Consider the following 19,344-nt stretch of genomic DNA (forward strand, 5'->3'; position numbering starts at 1 on the left):
CACCGCTTTCACTTAATATACACTTAGATACACTGTATTTACTTTCATTTTTATAATTTTTTTAATGTCCTTTATTATTTAAATTCTTAAATGTAATATGTCCTGTCCTGCGATTTTATTTTATTGTATTGTATTCTTCAAATAATCGAGTTACTAGAGAAGAAACAGCACAGACAGCCAGAGACAGACAAGAGAACAGAGAGAGAGAGAGTTCAAAGGCGAGGCCAGGTGCAGTGATCAGAAAGCAACGATCACTGATTGAACTGTTGAACCCGGTTTCGCGCCACTATTCCGCAGTTTGAACTGCGCGCTGCTCTCCTACTTCAGTGACTCACGAAACGCCACAGATTGAACAACAGCCTCCTGACATGACAGCTCTTCTTGAGGTAAGAATGCCAACTTAATTTAATTTCAGAGAGTACAAGTTGTATTGAACGGGCAACGTTAGTGACACAGGTTTCTACTCGGCTCTCTGGTGAGGAGTTGAGCTAGCCTCGTGTGAGCTAGCGGGTAGCTACTTTTGAATTCGAGGCATGGTGTTCTGCAGTTCTGTGTCGCCTTGGACGTCAAGAGTAAGTTAATTTAGCTATCTGATGGTTAAGTGTCTTCACGTTTCTTTAACATCGTCGATGTAACGTAGGTTGTCGATTTCTGTGTTGAAGGAGCCAACATTAGCTTACTTTACCACATGTTAGCTCAGGCAATGTGTAGCTAACTTTCGTATTATAGGTTCATTACTGTGGCAGGTGGGTTAAGACACCTGAGGGGTCACGTGCTACACACTGCATCTAATAACGACCATTTTATTGAAGTGCTTTGAAACTGGTTCCACGCAGACATGTGTAGACAAGCTCACATATACCGGAGCGGTCAGTCCGGACAGTCACGTGACCAGACACGTTATTGTACAGGTCTGTTCACGTGAGGTGGGGACTGTTCACGTGACCGCTTTAAACTGCGCTGTAGCATATGCTGTCGGGACTGCTGTTAACGTGACGCTCTTAACTTGATGCTGTTGACGTGGTCGGGACTCTGTTCACGTGACTGTTGTTAACATGACGCTTATAACTGCGCTGTGGCGGACATGACAGCTCACAGCTCCTCAGAAGCGCCGTGAGCTGTCCAGTGAGGGGATGGTTTCATGTTCAAATCTTCATTTACTGTCCACATTATCAGATGAGGACGTCACCAAAGAGTGTCCTTTGAGTCGATGTTTACATTTATGTACAGATAATTAAGAACATTTAGTTTATCGTAAAATGCTAATTATTTTCTCCTGCCACCTTTCAGACATTGTCATCCAATTTGGATGGAACAACTTCGTGACCTTAATGACACCCAGCAACACGGTGAGATTATAATCCATTTAAATGCAAGAAGCATGACATTTTTTAAGATGTTTTTTCTTTATTTGTGTTAGAGACGCACACAAGAACCACAGGGGAGGATCTGCAGCAAAGGGCCCACCGGAAATCAAACCTTGGCCGCTATGATGAAGACAACATGGGGCACTTGAGTGTGAATCTAGCCTTTTCATTTTGATTTACAACCTTGGCATTGAAAAGAGCAAAAGTTGATGCTTGAGATGATTTTGGTTTGACTGAAGAGGATGTACGTCTTCCCCTTACTCTTTCTTTTTAGGTGTGACTACGACTACCAGCATGAACCTCAACACCTTCTTTGCTGTTCCACTAGTGTGACCCATGATCGGATACAAGTTGTCAAGGATAAACGGTGGTAAGTGGTTTTAAGTTCAGTGTGTTAATTTAACAACAGAATATATTGTTATTGTTGTAACCACTTTGTCATGTTGTAAATGCTATTTAAAGTTATATTATTGTTAATCTTTTCAATTGTCTTTTTTCTGGCTGTAGAGAGAATCATGTCAGCCCACAGACAACCGATTGACCTGTGAGTCTTCAAGCAGTAATGATGACTACTCCTGCCTTAAGTTCCAGTTTCCTGAACATCATGGCATGTCTGCAGGAGATTCGGTCCCCACCTGTCTTCAGTCTGGACCTAATGACTCAGACACCAGTCTTGTCGAGGCTAAATCGAGGTAAGCGGTGATGTAGTTCAGTATAGCAAATGATAGGTGCAAGCACAACTCAAACCTCCCTCAATTGATCATCCTCAATTAATTTTCTTGTGGTTTGAACTGATATCCCCCTTAAATTTAGTTCCACGTATAGCAGAAACATTTAATTAATTCTATGGCATATCGTCATGTGTACTATCTTTCCCAAATCCACCCTAAATAGGTTTGCAACTCTGTCTTTGCACACAGGTGACATGTACTATAAATGTAATGATAAATGCAGGAGGGCATTGTTTGCAATTGGACTGGGTCTCATTAAAACAATTTAAATGTAAGGCGGAGGAAGATATATCAGCTATTGTACACTGAGTATTTCAGTTATACAAATCCACAACAGGCTTGACTGTAATCTAGTTTATCCTTTTTTTGCAATAAAAATGGTGTTATTGCTTATAGGGGTACATCAAAAGGTTTTATGTTAGTGTATCTTAAAAAAATACAAACATGTTTTTAAATGATGGAATTAATTGGATGGGCTGTTACCCTGGTTGGAAACCCGAACCACGTGAAACGTGATGATGGTCTTGATTGCCTGAGTGGACTCATCTGTAGGCTGCAAGATTACAGACATGTAACTCATTGTAATGATGCCTTTATGCTAAAATATGTCCTTATTCAACATTGAACCTGACTTATTAATATTGTTTAACTATAAAGGTGACTTTATCATTGGAGCTCAGTTTACCAGAAGGCAGTGAATGTGTATCTGTTTCAGTATCATGCTCAAGCACTGCATCAATCTAACTTTGCCTTTGCTTTGTTTTTTTGGCTGCAGAGAGGATCACCTGATGTCAACATACGAGTTTTCAAGAAGAACTTCCTGAACTTTGTGTCCGTGTGAGACTCTACCATGCTGGGTGCCCTCTTCAGTCAAGTCTGGACACAGAGACTCATTACTCTTAATCAACTCTGGGCAAGTGGCTAATCTTTTGCTTATTCATGGGATATCCTTCATGTCCACATCCTGTTTCTTCAAGATCTCAACAATGCTTTGTGAGTATACAACACATGTGAGTGGATCAGTTCAACCTGTTTTTCACAGAATGTTAGTTTCTTAAGGTTTTCATCAACGATGGTTTGTATCTTGTTTTCCAAAAGGTGTTATTAAGATATTTCCATTTGTAATTTACAATAATCAAATGTTGACTGTAAAATCTATGCCAACCTATTGTTATACACTGTACCATGTTTTTGCAAAGGAATTCTGGTGACTTTAGTTGCCAGCAACTTCCTTTGAACTTTGTAATAAAATACCGTAACTGTAATAAAGTTTACAGTATAACTGTTGTTTTTACAAAACTTACTGTCATGTCTTGTATGTTCACCGTTAATTGGAACTTTTCAATAAAGTACCACAATATATTATACAGTTGTACTGTGTTTTTCATTGGGTTTACAGAAGAACTACACATTTCTAGTATGATATACATTGTCAAATTACTGATTTTAAGCATATTATGGTATTTTTCTCTGTAAATTCCATGATATTCCAAGAATATTGCATGAGCATTGGATGCTAAATTTAAGGAAACTTTCCTACATATTGAGAAAACAATTCTTAAATTTGTCATTGTATCAAGACAAATGTACTTGTTTTTAATGTAACATTACTTATTTTAAGATGTATTGCCTAACATATAGCCTTATTGCAAGATGATGGTACTTTCATTTCCAGATTTTAAGCACATTTGCCTACATATTGAGAAAATAATTCTTACATTTTTCATTGTATCAAGACGAATGTACTTGTTTTTAGTGTAACATTACTTATTTTAAGATATATTGCCTAACATATATCCTTATTGCAAGATGATGGTACTTGTATTTGCTGAATTTAAGCACATTTTCCTACATATTAAGAAAATAATTCTTAAATTGTTTCATTGTATCAAGACAAATTTACTTGTTTTTCATCTGGCTACACTAGTTTTAAGATATTTGTGGGTTCTTCAAGGCTAGATACTTTTACTTGTTTTAAGAAATCTTGGCAAGTCAAATGTTCCTGTTCTGTTGGCAGATAATTTGGCTTATTTCAAGTAATATTCCCTCATTTTATTACTTTTTTTTCTTGTTTTTTGAGGCCGAGTTTTTGCAGTGCAGACGGAAGCCACTCCTCAGTAAAAAGCACATGACAGCCCGCCTAGAGTTTGCAAAAAAGCACCTGAAGGACTCTCAGACCATGAGAAACAAAATTCTCTGGTCTGATGAAACAAAGATTGAACTCTTTGGCCTGAATGCCAAGCGTCATGTCTGGAGGAAACCAGGCACTGCTCATCACCTGGCCAATACCATCCCTACAGTGAAGCATGGTGGTGGCAGCATCATGCTGTGGGGATGTTTTTCAGCGGGAGGAACTGGGAGACGAGTCAGGATTGAGGGAAAGATGAATGCAGCAATGTACAGAGACATCCTCGATGAAAACATGCTCCAAAGCAGTCTGGACCTCAGACTGGGGCGACGGTCCATCTTCCAACAGGACAACGACCCGAAGCACACAGCCAAGATAACAAAGGAGTGGCTTCGGGACAACTCTGTGAATGTCCTGGAGTGGCCCAGCCCGAGCCCTGACTTGAACCCGATTGAACATCTCTGGAGAGATCTGAAAATGGCTGTGCACCGACGCTCCCCATCCAACCTGATGGAACTTGAGAGGTTCTGCAAAGAAGAATGGGAGAAACTGCCCAGAAATAGGTGTGCCACGCTTGTGGAATCATACCCAAGAAGACTTGAGGCTGTAATTGCTGCCAAAGGTGCTTCAACAAAGTATTGAGCAAAGGCTGTGAATACTTATGTACATGTTATGTTTTCGTTTTTAATGTGCAAAAATTAGCAAAAAACAGTTTTTAATTTGTCATTATGGGTTTTTGTGTGTAGAATGTTGAGGAAAATAATGAATTTTATCCATTTTGGAATCAGGCTGTAACATAACAAAATGTGGAAAAAATGAAGTGCTGTGAATACTTTCTGGATGCACTGTATATATTTTACCGTCATCATAATGATTCGATCGTGAGATTGGCGTGTGAGTCAAATCAGGCCTTTGATTCCAATTCTCAAAGACTCGAATATTAGGAGTCACGAGAAACTGGGATTACACACAGATGTTGAGCTCAGGCAGACTTACTTCACTATATCTTCACAACGCAAATGGTAATGTGCTGCTATGTCAGTGCAGGGCTCCAGACTGCGACCAAATGGTCGCATTTTGCGCCTAAAATTAGACACAGTGCGAGTAAATTTTTCATCAACTCGCGCATGCGCGACCAGTAAATTAGCAGATTTCTTTTTTTTGTTATTAAATATTTTTGTTGTTTACAAACTTGTTCTACACTTCAGCCCACTATAGTTAGCGGTAATGCCTGAATGACTGGTTTGCTAACCGACATTAACTCCAGAAGAAGAAGAAAGGAGACGAAAACCGAAGCAGAAGGCTGGCCTGTGTGTGAGAGCGGGGGGGGGCTAATGTGTGAAAAGAGGCGCACCGCAGCGGAGACGCAACGAGGGCGAGGGCCGCAGAGTGAGAGGTCCACGAGGGGATCCTCACCACCGAGCGGCGTCCCCGTCCCCCGAGTTGAATCTCTGGGTCAACTCAGCCGACTCTCACATGTCTGAGCCCCTACACTGTCGCTCACGGTAAACGCATTCGATCGGGAGCGAGCGAGGGTTTTGATAAGGTTAGCGGAAGGATTTAAGTGACAACATCCGGTTTTGCAAAGTTAGCGGAAAGAACCACGTGAAACAACATCCGTTTATCAAAATAAGATGTCGACAAATCATACACTAACATATAAAAGTAAACAATGAACTGATGTATCTTTATAGATAGTTTCTGAGATTTAGCTTAAATTATGCTAACATTAAAAATGTTTACTGTACCAAGGAAGAGTTTATAAAAATTAGTCAGTCTTTTGTATGTTAAGAAAAGTCCTGTATATAGATTTCCCCAAGAGTTCCAGGAAATGAATGATGCAGATGTGTTCATACATATCTGAAATCCCCTACAATAGCAATCAAACAATTTTAATGTATCAATTAGGAAATTTGTCAAAGTAAAAGTTCTAAATGTTTAAAGAAATCGGTAATTTCTTTAATGTTTGAGTTGCTTTATATATGTATTTCCTCATAGTCCTAGGCAATAATGCTACACAATAAATAGAATGCTTCAATCAACACCGTGATCGGTGATTGGTATTATCGGATCGGCAGATACTGATTTCAGTGATCGGTGATCGGTATTATCGGTGATCGGCAGATACTGATTTCAGTGATCGGTGATCGGCACCAAAACCTGATCGGTGCATCTCTAGAAACCAACAAATGTTTTGATTGGCCACATCAAGTGCAACATGCACATGCTCAAGGTATGTTTTCTTCAAATATGTTTAAACTCAATACAGTAACTTCTGAAGAGTTCTCTGTTGTGAATGTTTTGCAGTTCATGAAGGCAAACAGGCATAAGATTGTATATTGTCAAATTATTTATCAGTAATACAGTAAAATGATGGGAAAACTTTGCAAGTCGATTTATAGTGTGTCAGGGTTTTTCCTGCAGAGAAAATTTGGGCGCGCGCCTAAGCCGTTTTCCCGAGCGCCTATGACAAATCCCGAGCGCCTAAGGCAAAAAAAAGTCTGCGTTAAAAAAACAAAAAACAACTGTGTTCATCAGGTTCATGTCAGCGAATATGTTCTCAATAGTATGTTTCAAGGAGGTGTGCTCACCTGTGCGCGTATCACGGCAGAGCGGCCAGCTGCTGATCACGCACTCAATAGCTCGACTGCATGAATAGAAGGTGCGCGCATTTTTGGGACCACCCAAGACCCATTTTGACCCAGGAAAAAGTGCGCCCCTAAATTTTCTGCTTGCGCCCCTAACATTTTAAGTTAGGAGCGACTGTGCTCCTAGTTAAAAAAGTTAGTCTGGAGCCCTGCAGTGGGAACAAAAATGTTACAAATGTCCACCAAAGGATGATGCAGCAGGCTGTGGATGATACAGAACATAATCTACAAGTTCATGACCATGATGTTTGAATATTATCTAATATCTAGTCCATTTTATTCATTTAATTTTGAGCAATTAAAACATGTCAAAAGTTGTCATACATGCAGTTCTGATTAGTTTTTTCTTGAAGACTTTAAAAATGAAAGACCTTGTCGTCTTGTCACGTCTTTTCCATTTAATTTTGCTTCTCCATTATACCAAGCTGATGTACTCCTCTTCTAAAGAAATGTGTGTACCAGGAATTGGTTGCAAACAGAACCAATTTCATGCTGCTTTAACACTCAAACATTCTAATTCAGGAACACAAAGCTGATCCCAGACCACTTCAGTCAGACGAAGGCCATTATGAGTCAAGTTAATTTACAGTAAATGGTATTGATATTAAACCCTCTGTGTTTTTCTTTAAGAAAAATAGATCACAACAGAGTCAGCTGAGGCATGCATTCACACTTGATGGTTTTGCTGTTATGTTTGAATCTTATAATTGCACCTCGGAGAATTCTCTTTCACTGTACCATGCTTCACTAAAGTCAGTACAAGTTTATGTGCAGTACATCAAATAGTGACTTGTTAGTCGAAATTATTATTATTAAATCCTTATCACAGTACTTTTTCATCCTTAACTACACATTTAAGCAGGTAAGGACAACTTTTTCATAATTGATTTAATTCAGTTTTAAGCATTTTGTATGTCGCTTAACATGGGAACCGAGTCCTTCCCTGGCTTCCCTGTGATTGACAGGTTGCTACTGGTCCGGGTGTAATCCGTGTTTTCGTCTTGCAACTTTAACCCTTTTACAGTGTGTTTTCTGTTTATGACTGTTAATAATCACCTTTTTTTCCGCTTAAATATATCATCATTGTTTGGTTCTAGCCTACTAAGCTCTGGTGTCACTTCCGGTTTCAAACCAATGTTGGCGACAGCAAAGAATCCAGAATGTGTAAGCCAAAAAGCCGAACTTGCGGCTTCAAAGCGGCAGTCGAAAAACCATTGGGCGATAGCACAGTGTCTTCATCCACTTTTATAAAGTCTATGGTTCTTCTTAAATTCAACTATGTGCTGATGTGCTGAGTACGTAAAAAAAGAAATCCCTTAAATGTAAACGTTCAGTTGAGCAGAATCCATGATCAGCATTCCTGTGTGTCCCAGCGGGTGTCATCTTGAACATATAAAAGAGATATCTGCAATTGCTTCACCCATTGGATCTGAGGTTTTTAATGGGAACACTTTTCAGTCAAACACTGCTTGACATGCAAAGCAAACCCATAACCTTCTTGCTTTGGAGCCATAGTGACTCTGACACTTACTCTGTCACGCCACAGAATAGCCTCCCTAAAAAGCACAGGAAGTGGTCATTATGTACGGTTGGAAGTTGGTTGAAAATTAATCATATCCTTCAGCCGGGCCCTATGGAACAAATTCAATCTGCCCAACAGTGGAATGGCATGGGACCTATGCAGTTAAACTCCTTTTAAGCATTTTGATTGCCATTTGTCCATACTTTAGATTCTAATCCTTCTGCATGGCCACCAGAGATTGACTGTTAGAGGCTGTGTGCAGCATTAAGAAGGTCCCCAGGAAAATGATTTATCAGCACAGTGCATTTGTAAAAGCCAAAGTTAAATTACAAACTCCTACGGAGTGTCCTCAATAGGTCAAAATAAAGACCAATACCATGTATTCAGCACATTGCATTTTTTTATTCAGTTTACTCCATATTAAGCTCTGAGGTACATTGAAAAGAGTCGTACAAAAAATGATCAGCAGTATTCTCACTCACTGAAACTGTTGTGTGCTTTTCCTCACATCTCTGGCCTGAACTTTATCATTCATTCATGGAATTATTTGGGAATTTTTTTATTGTCGAGTTATTTTTTGGTAAATTAAAACTTGAAACTAAATTATAGCTGTTGTTGACTTTTAGTAGCACAGTTATTGATTAAGAAACCTGCTGCTCACTCAATTTTAGTTTCGGTAGGACAGATTATTTACAACTAATAATAAAGGATGTTAATTTCTGAACCAAATTTGGACTGCGTTGAAATGGTTTGTTGAGTAGACTTTTCATATCGCCAATGAGCAATTTGGACTAATGATTAGGTTACATTATGTCTGACATAAAGCAATTATGGCTTTACTGCAATACTTTATGGGAGTTATAATCTGTATATTGGACAATGTCTCAGCAGTGCTCTTTTATTACAGAGATGAGCCCTCCAATTTAACGTATTTCCATCCAAAATGTCTGCTTTGATTAATCACCTAAGTGAGAACCCTCCACCATCTCGTGCATCTGCCAAGACCCAGCACCACCACACAGCACAGCAGCAGACTCTCAAAGAGGAGCGCATCCACTGGCACATTCAGTGCATTACAGTATAGTGAGAGGATACTTGAACGATGTTACTCGGGTTTCATTAAATTAAATCATTGCTGTGAAGATATATATATATCTAGAATCTACATTGAATTCGTAAAAGTCATGGTATTTCCTCAGATTGATTGACATTTCCGGCTTTGACGGTGTCACAATAAACTTTTTAGAATTTTTCCAATCAAATTACAAATTGAAGATCTAAAATATAAGGGTTATTTTTTTCTCACTCGTCTGCTAAAACTGCTTTGGTTGACGAAATATTGACAGTTGAATGATTTCATTAGGCAGAATGAATACCGTGCAATATTTCATACACCCCTTAGTAAGAGAATAAAATGATTAACAAGTGAGGCATAGTTAATCTGTCAAACTTGTCTTTCAAAAATGATTTGTTTCCAAATTACCTGCCTTATGATTGCATTGTATTACTGATAACTGATAGGGAAACAGATTATAACCACCCCATTAAGCAGCAAGTTTGCTCATTTATGAAATATTATTTCTATATTAATAAACTTTTCCAGGAGTGTACTTTCTCAACCTGAAAAATACACTCTATGTCTGGGCAACATTTGAAGTGATTTTTTAGGGAAGGTTGTATATATGATGTGTCACAATACAACCAGGAGACTTTTCTGGTGGATGTTTTTAGGCTTGAGATAATAATTAGTTTTACTAACTTGGAGCCTTAAATGTTTGCTAACTGGTTTGTTGATTTGTAAGGTTTCCTCTCAGCAGTTGCTTTAGTCACTGCAATGTCAGCTTTACCTAATTGTGTTTGGCCTTTCTGCATGTAATTCCCCCGGTTGATTGTATATGTGGGATCTCTGAAATTCCCTTTGCTTGTGTATGTAAACCCACCTTTTATTCCCATTTCAACTCTGCACCTCGAATCTGAGGATATAGAAAACACTTAAGTGTTCATATTTGCAATAAGATTATATCTGTACTCTTTTCCGCCAAATATTGCCCTCAAGTGAGTATCTGCCGCTGCATATGGGCATCAGTGTCTGTAGACTTAGGAGGTTATTCAAGCTAACAATGTACGCAACTGCATGTTTGAAGTCAACATGTTTTAAATAAATCACAAGCTGTCAAGCTGAAAAATAAAAAAAGATGTACTCCATCCTCCCTGGTCCTTCTCTACAGAAGTGCCCAGGTTGCTTGTGTGGTAATCACACCTACGTGGAATAAAGAGGGTCTTATACATTCACAGGTAATTGTAGTGCTAATTATTGTCGAGTCTAACCGATGGTGCAATAGAAAAGATGCTGATTAAGAAAATCCCCTGGCAAAGTTCTTGAATTGTTATTTATTTTTGAATTACCGAATATCTCAGCCACCCAAGTTTTGTGGGCATTAATTTACCATTTTCCAATAATAACCACTGGAAAATAAAGCATTAACATAGATGGAGTACACAAAATCGAAAACTCTAATGAAATTCTCTGGTTAACAGCAGTGTGGTGGAAGCACTTAAGCATAAACTATAGTGCTGAATACTTTAGATTTCTCTCAGTCTATATAGTGCACTTCGAGAGACAGAGACTTCCTTTTTCTGCATTTACCTAAAAAACCATGACAATGCTTTCTTTAGCTTTTTCACATATGATGAAAGACCATTGAACACACGGCCTCTATGAGTCAGAGGTTCATTTATTTCTTTGGTGTATGGCCACCCTATATATAGCTATGAATATGGAAATGTTTCACAGATATTTGATCTGAGCTGTGTGTGTGGGTGTGTGTGTGTGTGTGCATAGACAGACACAGAGACCACCACAGTAACAACAGACAGCAGCAGAACACATGAACGGGAACTACAGAGAATAATGTGTACATTGAGTGTCCCATCAATAAATTGTGAACTTTAAATATCGGCACACTAGACAGTTTGAGGTCACTGCTGTGTCATATGTAGCTGTTTACGACAAATATAGAGTTACTTTTACAGTTTGTCCAACATGCTGCGAGTCTGACCACCAGAAAAACCAGAGGACCGTTGATTTAACACTGGAAGGTTTTGGTATTTCCTCCTACCATCCATCTTGGTTTCTTTTAACAATTTTTCTTTTCTTTACTTTAACCAAAACAACTTTAGTTACCTCATCTTAACCTTGCATTATTTGATTTCTTTGACCACCTGGGGCTGTACAACAATGTTAAACTGTTTTGTGGCAAACATCAAAATTCGCGTCCAACAATAATTTGAAATCACATTTCTGCCCCCATCGCGGATTGAAGTCAAATATTTATTCTCCTTTAAGCTGTTTTGGTCTCCCCCAAACCCCTTTTGTTTATAATGCTATACACATGCATACTCAGTCAGCCAGGTACGCATTGAAACTGCATCGTCAATCATGTTTCAAGGAAACATCTTTTATCCCGGTTTACGCTTGTCTTTGATGAATCATACAGTTATGTAGTCAAAGCCTGTGTTGAGGTGGAGGAATGGGTCAAGCAGAGCACTGGTGTTTGTATCCTGTGAGGAACCACAGGAAATGTACTTATTTTAACCCAACCAATCCTTTACTGAGCCCGAATGGCGTCTTTACACGATGAACAACACAGCAACAGCAAAGTCATTTTTAATACAAACTGAACACCATCACTCGACTCGTGAGGTGCTACAAATACACTTTGAGCTGCTCTCAACTTTCTCTCAGCGCTCCAATCACCCAGCGGAGCATCAACGAATCATATGTGTTTATCTCACCCTGTTCTCTTTAATTAAAAAACTAAAATGCGGTGAGCCTGTTCCCAGTGCTACTTAACTACATAACTATGCTAACCAGAGCTTTTGGCCACAAGGTTGCGTTTTAGTGGTTCCACGACATCTCTTCAGTCTTTCCAAATCTGGTGAGTAAAGTGTTTTTGTGACACATATAAATGATGAATAGAACAACAGCCTTTGACTTTTTAATAAGCAGTTGCTCAGGTGATGCTGTGATAACAATTCTCAAACAGCTTCAAAGAGCATTAGCAGTAACTTGTTAATTATTGTAAAACAATACAACCCCAATGCCTCCTTTTTGCTTCTTACTTCGTAAGCCTCTCATACTGTATGTTGAATATGAACGTGATGGACATTGGTGATACAGAGCTTTTAACCCTTGTGTTGCCTTAGGGTCATTTTGACCCGATTCAATGTTTCACCCTCCTGTTACCTTTATATTTACTAACATATTTTACCTTTGGTTGGTTTGATTTCCAGCAATTAAACCTCCTAGAAAATTATATTATTATTATTGCTTTTCCAAGTTTAGTGAGAGGTTTGTTTTTGTTTGTTTGATGAAAAAACAACACCAAATTACAATTGAATGGGAATTAATTAAATTAAGCGGGGAGGTGGGGAGGGATTCGTTTCAAATACACAAGGGTTAAACAATCTATTGATGGAAATGCAAGACTCCTCTGTCAAATGCAACATGGCTAGCTGTAAAATTATAATCCTTTGGAAAAAAAGACAAACAATAAAAAGAACAGAAGAAGTTCAAATGTATCTTCCCGAACATGATGCTTTTGAATTTGTTCCGTCTTTGCATCTTGTGCTCTTGAATATTACAGCCTTTCCTCCTGAACATAAACTGAACATTGTTTGTAGATAAAAGAGAGCCGTCTCTTCAACATAGGCATGATATTTCCATCAACATGCCACATAGAAGAAACCAAACACTAATGCAACATCTGTTGATGCTGTGTGACTGTGCATTGATCTCACAGTCCTCACTGCACTAGAAATCCTAAAAGACATCAGAAATTCTCTAAAGCCGAGATCAACCAAGCCCATCAAAGTGTCCAAATGTTTGACACACCCCATCCACTCCCGCTTTTCCAACTGAGCAGAATGTAAATGTTTGGAGCCTTTACATTTTAAATATCTGCAGCACTCCCACACTTTATGATCTGAGGATTTTGTTAAACTTCTCAATTAGCTTCTAATTGAGACTCATCTGAAGCGGCAGAGGCAAGATGGAGAAGTAGGTCAACCAAAAAGCATCACAGCCTGGTCGGACTCATGTGGATGCATCAACTAAAAGGTTTAGTGTAAGGAATCAGAAAAAACAATAACCTCAGGGCTTGTGTCAATTGACTCATGTCATGAACTGAAAAGATACACATTTAAAGAGGAGACGTGAGTAAGTGGACACATTAACAAATGCCTAAAGCACAGGATTGCAATTGAAAATGGATTTCTCCCCATTCAACAAGACAATGGCGCACACCATTGCACATACGCTATGATTTGCTCATCCACGGAATGTTCCTTCATTCCTTCATTCTAATTTTAATATTATGATTCTTTCCCAAATAAGCTGGTCTGCAAAGTGGTAGTAGATAGCTAATACTGTGTTCAACATTAATTGAAATTTGATGTTTGTCAAAGGTAGCGGTCACTGTCGACCCGTTCTATTTATTATACGTTAAAAATACTATATGGCTCTCAATTAAATATATTTTGAAATATTTGGCTTTTATGGCTCTCCCAGTCAAAAAGGTTCCTGACCCCTGTTATAGAGTATACTGAGTATACTAGCACGTTAATAACGTCTTTGTTTGAGTTTTTTTTACTCAGCTACACGCAATAATTCTGCTATAATTTTCCTGTCCGGCATAGTGGAGTTGTTGGGCTAGCGTCTGTGTCCACCACCACTCACTGTAAAATAGTTGTAATCAACAATATTAATTGGAAAAGTCCTTTATCCCTTGTGTTGCCTTCGGGTCATTTTGACCCGATTCAATATTTAACCCTCCTGTCGCCTTCGGGTCAATTTGACCCGATTCAATGTTTAATATCGGTGTTCTTTCGGGAGTCAACAAACAAACATAAAGTACCTCACACTTAAACTTGGAAAACAATATTAATTCTAAGAATTTTCTGGAGATTTTAATAGCTGGGGTCATATTGACCTCAAGGGTAAAATATGTTAGTAAATATAAAGGTAACAGGAGGGTTAAACATTGAATCGGGTCATATTGACCCGAAGGCGACAGGAGGGTGAAACATTGAATCGGGTCAAATTGACCCGAAGGCAACACAAGGGTTAAATTATATGCTCACAAGATCCGTGATGGTCCACTTCCTCCATTATTTGTGAAGTCTTCATCGTACTTTTAAAACCTATTCAATAACATGTATTTTAATTCTTAGTCAATTGTCTGAATACAAGGTTTAGTGTATGTTTTTAGTTTACTGTTTTATAGTTAAACAACTTAAATGCATTGCTACTACAGTGATAGCAGACATATTCTACATCTGAAGAATACAAGAAAGTTCTTTGGTTTGACAGTGACAAACCTGACCCCATCGTGCAGCCTCAACCAGCCAGCATGTCCTCAAATCTGAAGGAGAACACACACACACACACACACTACACATCTCCTGTCTCTCATTCAACTGGTTGGTATATTTCCTCCTTTGCATTTTGGCAGCTGAAAAAAAGAAAATGTGCAGCAGTCCGCCAAGTTTTCACATTTACAAGCAGCGTCTTTGAGACTGTGATGGCGACGTGTCAACCCTTGTATTGAAAATGAAAAAGCATCAATAATCATGTTTTCTATTTCTGTGGCATGTCGTGTTGTGTGTGTATGTGTGTGTGTTGACTTTTTCTTCTCCAAAGAAACCCAAGAGAGAGGGAGCAGAGCTGCGGGATCTGCTGTTGCACATTGATCACACGTTGTGACAGGGCTAACATCTCCAGTCTGCCCACCAACATGCACAGCCTCGGATAACCGGGTCTAAAGTGAAATGCCAAAATGTTACAGAATGTTACTTTGAAGCTCAGGGTATAGTATTGCCCACTTTTTTCAGAGTGGATTGTGTATCTCTGGCTATGATATGTGTTCTGACTCTCATAAATCATTCACTACAACATTAATCTCCTTGGGGAATCGCAGTGGGTGATTTTCATTCTGAAAACACTCAAAACTAAAAGCTGAATGGTTTGTGGTTGCTTATAACAGTCTAATTGATTTCAAGATGGGGTGATGGTCAAATGTCAGGTGGATTAAGTGAATATCAGACTGGAGCACGACATCTGTATTATAACTGCTGTAAGGCAGCATTGCAGTTACAAATAAGAAAAGAAAAAATAATGTCAGCATTGATTTTCATTCCCCCCCCTCCGTTATTTGCCGTTATAGTTGAACAAATAAAGCTTTCCATCTGTCGACTGTGCTGTGAAAAAGAGCCCCGTGGTACGTCCTCGGTCCAGATGAAAGACAGCGGGTTTAACTGAGTGTGTGTTGCAGAGTGGGAGCTTTCACAAGTAAGAGCAACATGGTTTGTGGGGATTCAACGTGCTCTATGTGCCCTGCTAAAAAAGAAAAATTCAGTGCACTGCAAAAAGTAAGCAACGATTTTGGAATTTTTTTAGATTGCTATCATCTCTAACCTGTTTGGTCTGTTTTAATCAAACATTGTGTTTGTATAGTCCGGTTCTTGCAGTTGTGAAAGCTGTCAATCAAACCCGGATGCAGACAATCAAACCACACCAGAGTCCATTAGGAAGCGCGCTGAGACTAACTTTTCAAGCTGGTTGTCAAACCCCGGGTTTCTTTAATAGTGGATGTGGATTTAGCATTATTTGAGACGAACATCTAATAAATCCATCCAGTAATGATGAAATCTGTTCAAAAAAATTGATCGGTTTACCATGTACAGTATATAACCTCAATATGTAAATCACCACTAGACTTAGACTTAGACTTAGACTTTCTTTATTGTCATTGTTACAGAGAACACGTTCAAAGAACAACGAAATTGAGTAGCAGTCCCCTAGGTGCACTTCAATGTAAAAAAAAAATAGGAGTACAACTAAAAAATAAGAATAAAAAACAAAATATGTACAGAATTATAACAGAAGTGAATAAGAGGCATGTCAGTATTGTATACATGGTATACGAAGAATAGAAAAAAGACAACCTTATTTAAAGTGACTCGGCATTTAAAATATGTGCGAACAGTTGTAGTAAAATTCCAAGTGTACATTTGGGCATAAGGGCACATTTTTCCTGAGTGGGCATATGTTGTAATTGTTTTCACTTTTTCAATATTGCACATTTGTTCTGTATTGCACATGGTGTATTGCACATTATTTTGACAGATGCAGAGAGGTTCAGGGCCTGTTGAGCACAGTTATTGCTCTCGGATACAAAGTGTCCTTCAGTCTATTTGTTTTGTGTTCATCGCTCTGTATCGTCTGCCTGAGCGCATGAGTTGAAAGTGGCAGTGTCCTGGGTGGGAGGGGTCTTTCAGGATGCTATGGGCTTTCTTCAGGCAGCGGGTGTTGTAGAGTTCAGTCAGGGCGGGGAGGGGGCATCCGATTATTTTCTGAGCGGTGTTCACGACCCTCTGGAGCGCCTTCCTCTCTGCAGCCGTGCAGCTCCAGAACCACACACAGATGCAGTATGTCAGGATGCTCTCAATAGAGCACCGATAGAATGACACTAGCAGCTCCTGTGTGAGGTGATTTTTCCTGAGGACTCTCAGGAAGTACAGTCTCTGGTGTGCCTTCTTGATGGTGGCTGAGGTGTTGGTGCTCCAGGTAAGGTGTTCTTCGAGGTGTACGCCCAGGAATCGGAAGTTGGAGGCTCTCTCCACATTGTCTCCACTGATGACCAGGGCTGAAAGTCTGTTTTTCCTCCTGAAATCGACAATCAGCTCCTTGGTTTTGGAGGTGTTCAGGGCCAGGTTGTTCTCTGTGCACCACCCTGCCAGCCTCTCCACCTCGTTCCACGCCGACTCATCTCCTCCTGAGATGAGCCCCACTATGGTGGTGTCGTCCATGAACTTGATGACCGAGTTGCTGGAGTGTGCGGGGTGCAGTCGTGTGTGTAGAGGGAGTAGAGTAGAGGACTCAGCACGCAGCCCTGTGGAGAGCCGATGCTGAGGTTTAGGTTTGAGGAGGTGTGGCAACCCATCCTCACCCTCTGGGGACGGTCAGACAAAAAGTCCATTATCCATTTGCATATTGAGCTTGATAGTCCCAGATCTAATAGTTTGGACACCAGTCTCTCAGGAATGATGGTGTTAAATGCCGAGCTGTAGTCCACAAAGAGCAGCCTCGCGTAGCTCCCCCTCTGTTCCAAGTGGCTCAGAGTGGAGTGCAGAGCTGTGGCGATGGCGTCCTCCGTGGACCTGTTTGTTCTGTAGGCGAACTGGTGAGGGTCAAACCCGGGAGGTAGAGCTGAGGTGATGTGTATCTTAATCAGTTTCTCAAAGCACTTTGTGATGATGGGTGTGAGTGCTACTGGGCGGTAATCGTTAAGGCAGGTGATGGAGTTCTTTTTCGGCACCGGAATGATTGTGGAAGTCTTCATGCATGGTGGGACGACAGCCTGAGAGAGTGATTGGTTGTAGATCTTGGTAAAGACCCCAGCCAGCTGGTCTGCACATTCTCTCAGTACTTGTCCTGGAACACCGTCTGGGCCTGTGGCCTTCCTCGGGTTCACCGTTCTCAGCATGCGCCTCACCTCGTGCTCCTCTACGATGAGAGTGTGGCTGCTGTGAGGTGCAGGCGGGGTGGGGGGGCTGGGGGGTTGTTGAGGGGGTGTTGATGTGGCTGCAGGACGCTCTCTGTCGAAGCGAGCGAAGAAGCTGTTTAGCTCCTCCGCTCTGGAGGCGTCACCGTCAGCTGTTGATTTGCTGGGTCTGAAGTTTGTGATATGCTGTATTCCCTGCCATACTTTTCTGGTGTTATTGCTCCGTAGGTAGTCCTCGATCTTGCTTTTATAGTCCGCCTTGGCCTCTCTAATTCCTCTCTTTAGTTTGGCCCTGGCGGCACTGTAACGCTCCTGGTCACCTTCCTTGAAGGCTGTGTCTCTCTCCTTGAGTAGGCCTTTCACTTCTCTGGTCATCCAGGGCTTCCGGTTTGGGTAGACACGGATACGCTTGTCCTCTGTGACTGTGTCTATGCAGTGTGTAATGTAGCATAGGACCGCTGCTGTGTGCTGTTCCAGGTCCCTGTCTTCAAAGACCGACCAGTCTGTCTTCACAAAGCAGTCCTGTAGCCGTTCCATGGCGCCCTCTGGCCAAGTTTTCACTGTTTTGTTGATTTTGGGGGCGCTTTTCCTGATTGGTGTGTATGCCGGTGTTAGGATCAGGGACATGTGATCAGACTGATCCAAATGAGGCAGCTGTCTGGCTCTGTAGCCATTTTTGATGTTTGTGTACACCTTGTCCAGTGTATTTTTTCCCCTTGTGGCACACTTCACGTGCTGGTATAATTTAGGGAGCACTGTCTTTAGATTAGTCTGATTAAAATCCCCCCCTATGATGTGGACAGCGTCAGGGTATCTGCTTTGTTGTGCGCTGATGGAGCCGTGTAACAAAGCTAGCGCCGAGCTAGCATTAGCATCAGGGGCTATGTAAACAGATGTTATCAAGACGGCTGAGTGCTCTCTGGCCAGGTGAAAGGGTCGGCATTTGACTGTGATATACTCCAGATCTTTGGAGCAGTGGCTGCTTACCAATTTGGAGTCTGAAGACCAGTCGTTGTTAATGTAGATTAATAATCCACCGCGTGTTTTCCCTGTAGCCATAGCGTCTCTGTCTTGTCTGTGCATTGTGTAGCCTTGTAGCTCGATGCTAGCGTCCGGTATGCCAGCAGTTAGCCAACTCTCTGTTATGATCAGCACACAGCTGTTCACCGTCTTCGTTTCAACACGGAGCCTTAATTCATCCATCTTGTTTGCTAGCGACCTCACGTTAGCCAGGAATAGGCTCGGTATCGCTGGTCTGTGTGGGTCTCGCTTCAGTCTGTTTAGCGGACCACCCCTGTCTCCACGGCGCTTCCTTCGCCGCCGTCTTTTGATGGTAGGTAACGTTAGCCATTGTGAGCCGGGGGGTCGCGCCAGTGCTGAGGGAA

General features: G+C 40.6%; 1 long non-coding RNA gene across 6 annotated transcripts; it reads left to right on the forward strand.

The window, feature by feature from the left end:
- Nucleotides 1-306: 306 nt before the first annotated feature.
- LOC130193997 (uncharacterized) lies at nucleotides 307-3,370 on the forward strand. Of its 6 annotated transcripts, XR_008831768.1 has the most exons (6): nucleotides 307-386; nucleotides 1,291-1,349; nucleotides 1,421-1,516; nucleotides 1,642-1,734; nucleotides 1,953-2,059; nucleotides 2,874-3,370. It is a non-coding gene; the product is annotated as an uncharacterized LOC130193997 (long non-coding RNA). The 6 variants fall into 6 exon arrangements; XR_008831764.1 differs by having other exon boundaries at nucleotides 1,291-1,516; XR_008831765.1 differs by lacking the exon at nucleotides 307-386 and adding an exon at nucleotides 469-572 and having other exon boundaries at nucleotides 1,291-1,516.
- The last annotated feature ends 15,974 nt before the right edge of the window (nucleotides 3,371-19,344 follow it).

Source organism: Pseudoliparis swirei, chromosome 5 (assembly GCF_029220125.1).
Source record: "Pseudoliparis swirei isolate HS2019 ecotype Mariana Trench chromosome 5, NWPU_hadal_v1, whole genome shotgun sequence".
Taxonomy (NCBI): domain Eukaryota; kingdom Metazoa; phylum Chordata; class Actinopteri; order Perciformes; family Liparidae; genus Pseudoliparis; species Pseudoliparis swirei.